General features: G+C 36.0%; 1 pseudogene; it reads right to left on the bottom strand.

The window, feature by feature from the left end:
• Positions 1-486: 486 nt before the first annotated feature.
• Positions 487-2,031, bottom strand: LOC123843525 (ubiquitin-conjugating enzyme E2 variant 2-like; annotated as a pseudogene).
• Between the last annotated feature and the right edge of the window lie 3,988 nt (positions 2,032-6,019).

Here is a 6,019-nt window from a genome sequence, read left to right as displayed (position 1 = left end):
ACATTTTGTTCTTAAAAAATACAGGCATCAAAACAATCCTGAACATATTTATGCTACTACTAGTAGTCAGCACTCATACTGCTTCAAACATTCACAACTTGTGACAATATTCATTGTACCTGCTACTTTAGACAATTTCAACTGAAGCTCTTTCATGAAGCAAGATGGATAAAGCATGCCTGCTTGTCCTTCTTGAGATTTTTTTTCCTTTCAGAAATAAACATGCTTTCACAGCATCTGACTCTCTTCCCCAGACTTTCATCTTGTAAACCTGAATTCTATTTTGAGTACTCCGGGTTTAGGCTTAAGTGACAGTGCCTTAACAAGAGGAAAGAAAATTGTACTGCATTTTTCCTCCTGTAGCCTGAAAACATAATGGCATACAGATATTAAATATATTCTTACAAACGTCTAGGTCATGTTTACCAGCTGGAATTCTTTTACTTAATGTATGGGTATTTTGCATTGTGATATTTAATCAAGACATTAACATGTGCAGAAGACTGTTGATTTAAGACAAATTTGAGATCCACTAAAATGAATTGTTCTCTGTCCTTCTGGTGGCTGTAGAAGCTTCGTATTTTCTTTGGACTTCACTAGATCTCTTAGGCTCTTGAAGTACAACTTTTAATGCTATATGAATTTTGCCATTTTGCTAACACTGGTATGCTCTGTGTATCCACTGGAATGATTAATTCCATTCATATTAATTTTGGTTACAAATCTAACTGATGGAGGAGGGGTATTTAGGTCCACATTCTATTTTCAAGCTATGTATTCTGTTTTCATAATTTGTCTGTGGAGACCACCACCTTCTCCCACGCCTGATGCCCAGAGTGCAATATTTTAGAAATAATTTGAACCAAGACTCTTGATTACTGTAACTAACGTTAAAAGTGGCTGGATTCCAAGGGCGGAAATGAAGTAGAAAGTGCTTTCATATATTCAGAATATTTTCCTAACAATGGTTTTGAAGGAAACAATGCATATGTATGGGTCTTCATTAAAGCACACAAAAGCTACAAAGGGCTAGAAAATCATGAGAAGTTGCCGCTTGAGTAAGATACTTTTTTAACACAGATAAAGCAGCTGAGAGTCAGTCTCTTCTTTTGTTATATGTATAGCAACTTAGCTGATTATGTGGGATAGTAGGGACAAGCAGGGCAGTTAGAGAAATCATAATCATTGGGGCCTTTCTTACCAGGATTTACAATAAATTGTCAAGAAGAAAAAGTCTGGTTTTTGTTCCTACATCTGTTCACATTCTGAATTCAGGATTCAGTGATATAAACTATGAAGAATAAAGAGGTGTATAAGAACCAGTCCCAGATCTTAAGTTGTTTACAGTTTACAAGGAAAGATAAAGCATGATTATGTCATCAATATATCCTGAGACTAGCCTACTTACAAAATAAGGTTACATTTCTTTTAAACGTCTAGTAACAACTTCTGTGGCAGTGCTAGGCTTTGAGTAAATGATAAAGTGTTTCTGATTCAGTTATTATCTACTTATGTGATATTATAACTGGCCATATAAGATTAGGTTTTCTCAGGATGAATTGACTTTAAAGGTCTATCCCGTTCCTTCTAACATATTACAGTGTTTATTCTTCTTGAGTAAAGCAATGGTAGTGAAATATTTAAGGGAAAGTTTCTTAATTTAAAAAGAATCAGAGATGGGCGCCTGGGTGGCTCAGTCGGTTAAGGGTCTGCCTTTGGCTCAGGTCATGATCCCAGGGTCCTGGGATTGAGCCCCACATCAGATTCCCTGCTCAGTGGAGAGCCAGCTTCACCTTCCCCCTCTCCCTCGCCCCCACAACTCGTGTTCTCGCTCACTCTGCTCTCTCTCAAATAAATAAATAAAATACCTTTAAAAAAATCAGACCAAGAAATGGGAACAACCTAAATGTCCACCAATGAATAAATGGATGAAAAAAAGATGTGGTATCTATATACAATGGAATATTATTTAGCCATCAGAAAGGAGGATACCTTGCCATTTGTGACAACATAGATGGACACTGAGCCCATTATGCTAAATAAGTCAGACAGAGAAAAACAAATACTGTATGATCTCACTTATATGTGCAATCTAAAAAACCAAACTTGTAAAAAAAAAAAAGTAAAATGGTAGTTACCCTGGGGATAGGGGTGGGGGGATATGATTGATGTTGCTTAAGGGTCCAAACATGGAATGAGGAGTAAATAAGCTACAGAGATCTAATGCACACTATGATGAACACTGACAACAATATTGTGCTGTAATTATATAATGTGATAAATATCACAACAGCAATAATATTACAATAAATAAATGTATCAAAGTAACACATACACCTTAAATTTAGTGTTACATGTCAAATATATTGAATAAAAATATAAAGAATCAGAAGTTACTCACATGCAGCTGCAAAACAGAGAAAACAAACTCTCAGTATATCATCTCTTCAATAAAACCTGACAAGGCAAAGGCTATTTATTATCTTTTCAGTGTCTGAAAATATAATTTCAATTATAAGATTATCTCTTATGTTTTAGAAATTTTCCAAGCATTGCTCCTTTCCAAATGTTTTTACATTTTCCTGTGTTATTATGGTTAATACCTTATTCTATTTAAGGCAGCTTATTTGTGAACAGTCTATGTGATCTTAATTGATTTTTGAACCTAGTTTTACTTATTTTTTAAAGACTTTATTTGAGACAGAAAGAGAGAGAGAGAGCATGCATGAGTGAGCACAAGCGGGGGAGGGGCAGAGGGAGAGGAAGCAGCAGACTCCCCGCTGAGCTGAAGGCAGATGCTTAACCAACTGAGCCACTGAAGTGCCTCTTGAATCTAGTTTTAAATGAATCGTGGATCCCTACATCAAAAACTAATGATGTATTGTATGGTAACTAACATAACATAGTAAAATAAAATTTAAAAAAATAAAAAATAAAAAAACCAAAGGGTTAGGTGATGAAATAAATCTCCATAACATTTGACTGCCCTTTTACAATTTCATTAACATAAGCAAGACAAAACAAACTATAAATAAGCAGGAAAAAAAATCCGTTAAAATGGGGGAAACACCAAGGAAGTTACTTTTACCTAGACAAACCTGAATATGCAACTGTGAAAAAATGCACCCAATTCTTTGTCTTTCAGGCTTTTATTCTGTTGATTCCATTTTCAAACTCTACATTGTTCACAGTGGATTTCAACAAAGTATGTCTTTTGCCAGCTTTACTGAGATGCAATTGACATATAGCATTGTTTAAGTTTAGGGTAAGCAATGTGTTGATTTGATACGCTTGTATATTGCAAAGTGATTACTACCATGGCATTAGCTAACACTTCCATCATGTCCCATAATTACTATTTCTTTTGTGTGTGTGGTAAGAACATTTAAGATTTATTCTCTTAACAACTTTCAAGTACATAATACAGGATTATTAACTACAAAATATTTCTTGAGAAGTATTATGACATAAAGTAACCTCCAACTTCTAATCTTACACTGTTCATTATTTATCATGAAGTGCCATGCAAATTGGCATTCTTATAATCATGAATACAGAAATGGGGTATTTACTAATATTGAATTTTCAATGACAAGGCTTTCTGCAGTAAGCAAAACATTCATTTGTTTTTCAACACATTCAAATCAACTACAACATAATTGGATGTTAATAATCTAGTACAAAATATATATATGGTGGATAATTTCCCCTCTTCAAAGGTTAGATTGCCACAGGGAAATAATAAAAATTAGCTTTAATAAAGCAAACTTTAAATGGGAAGTTACATAAGTAAATAAACCACTGAATTAACTGTAGTGCTTAGTTTAGCATCTTAACAATTACAGTTACGGAGTAAATATTTGCTAAAATGAAAGGAGTACTATCTATCTATCTATCTATCTATCTATTATTTTAAGATTTTATTTATTTATTCGACAGAGAGAGAGCGAGTGCACAAGCAGGGGGAGCGGCAGAGGGAGAGGGAGAAGCAGGCGGGGAGCCCGATGAGGGGCTCGATCCCAGGACCCTGGGATCATGACCTGAGCCAAAGGCAGATGCTTAACCGACTGAGCCACCCAGGCACCCAGAGTACTATCACTTTCGAGAAAATACTTTATTCTGAGTTATTTTATTAACCCCTTTGATGAATTCAGTATGAACTTGATGTAATTGGCAAGGTCCAGAAATAATTTTTTAATAGAATCTAAGTAAATAAGGTCGATTCACTAAACTGAAAGTAAATAAATTAAAAAAAAATTTTTTTAAGTAGTCTCTAACCCAACGTGGGGCCGGAACTCACAACCCCAAGGTCAAGAGTTGCATGCTCTACCGACTGAGCCAGCCAGATACCCCTGAAAGTAAATAAATTTCAGAGCTCCCAATAACTACTTCATCTCCAAGAACTTGAAGAACTTTGGAAGAAGGAGGAATTCACCACCAACAAATATTAGTGCTTGATTTGTGGGGGAGGGTTTGCAAATGGTTGAACACTTGCATGATTTCAGAAACCGGCATTTTCTTGGATCAGATTTATTACATGTGAATTATCTCAAATGTTTCTTTTTTTTTTTTGTCTTTTTATTTTTTTATTTTTATTTTATTTATTTATTTTTTATTCTTATGTTAATCCCCATACATTACATCATTAGTTTTAGATGAAGTGTTCCATGATTCATTGTTTGTGCATAACACCCAGTGCTCCATGCAGAATGTGCCCTCCTCAATACCCACCACCAGGCTAACCCATCCTCCCACCCCCCTCCCCTCTAGAACCCTGTTTGTTTTTCAGAGTCCATCATCTCTCATGGTTCGTCTACCCCTCCGATTTCCCCCGCTTCATTCTTCCCCTCCCGCTACCTTCTTCTTTTTTTTTTCTTAACATATATTGCATTATTTGTTTCAGAGGTACAGATCTGAGATTCAACAGTCTTGCACAATTCACAGCACTTACCAGAGCACATACCCTCCCCAGTGTCTATCACCCAGTCACCCCATCCCTCCCACCCCACCCCCCACTCCAGCAACCCTCAGTTTGTTTCCTACAATTAAGAATTCCTCATATCAGTGAGATCATATGATACATATCTTTCTGTTTGACTTATCTCAAATGTTTCTTAAGTATACACTGTTAAACAGAGAGATCATCTGCTGTCAGTATATTTGATTTTAATATTTAATATATCTCCTCAAATTTACATTTATCTTAATTTACTATTAATTTGGGTTATTTGGTAAAGACTAACTCTCAGCACCGTATTTTCCTTTCAATCAGCGCCATGTGTAAATTTGGCCAGTAGCTGATTCTGAGACATGCTAGGTAGCAGACCTACCTTCCCACTGTAATGATGGGTTGTAAGAGGAATACACTGGATTCCTGGCTACAACTTCTCACTCTTAACATGAGGGCACAAAATCCTGCTTCCCTCCTGTGAGTTCATACACTGTCATTAATGACAAAAGGGCAAAAAGACTGTCCATTTCTATCCTTTATCCCCGTTACATCCTCTTTGCCTTGATTTACCCCAGGAATACTCCTGTGGGGCTGTCTGGGTAAATCAAAGCATGTCCTCTCTTTTGAGCACCATTTGGCTGACTACACAGACTCTGACTGACTGCGAGTAATCGGCACAAAGGGCAAATGAGTGGCTTAATGCAGGCATCAAAAAAGATATCTGATTTGTACTACTAGGCTATTTTAAAAACAGAATAAATTGTACCTGAGCTGAAGGAAAGTACAGTAAAAAGCTCCTTAAAAAAAAAAAAAACCCCAAAATAAAATTGTAACAGATTCATTCAGGCAACCATTGTTCTTTTGGGAAAAGGACAAGTCTGAGGTTAATGTGACATTATCTGTGAAATACTGAAAAATCTGTTGGCCTTGAAAGGTATATCAACATGCTGCCAGCTTTGGGTTACCTTAGTAACTAATAAACTAAGGCCTTGCAAGTATTTAGTGACCAAGGAAAGTGGAAAGCCATTTAGATATTCTAAGTGAACCTGAAATTTTTTTTTCATTGCA

Source organism: Mirounga angustirostris, unplaced genomic scaffold (assembly GCF_029215605.1).
Source record: "Mirounga angustirostris isolate CCGP_5_RB_7025 unplaced genomic scaffold, mMirAng1.0.hap1 SCAF_11, whole genome shotgun sequence".
Lineage (NCBI taxonomy): Eukaryota > Metazoa > Chordata > Mammalia > Carnivora > Phocidae > Mirounga > Mirounga angustirostris.
Note: the sequence above shows the minus strand (reverse complement) of the source record. Positions and strands in the feature narration are given on the sequence as shown.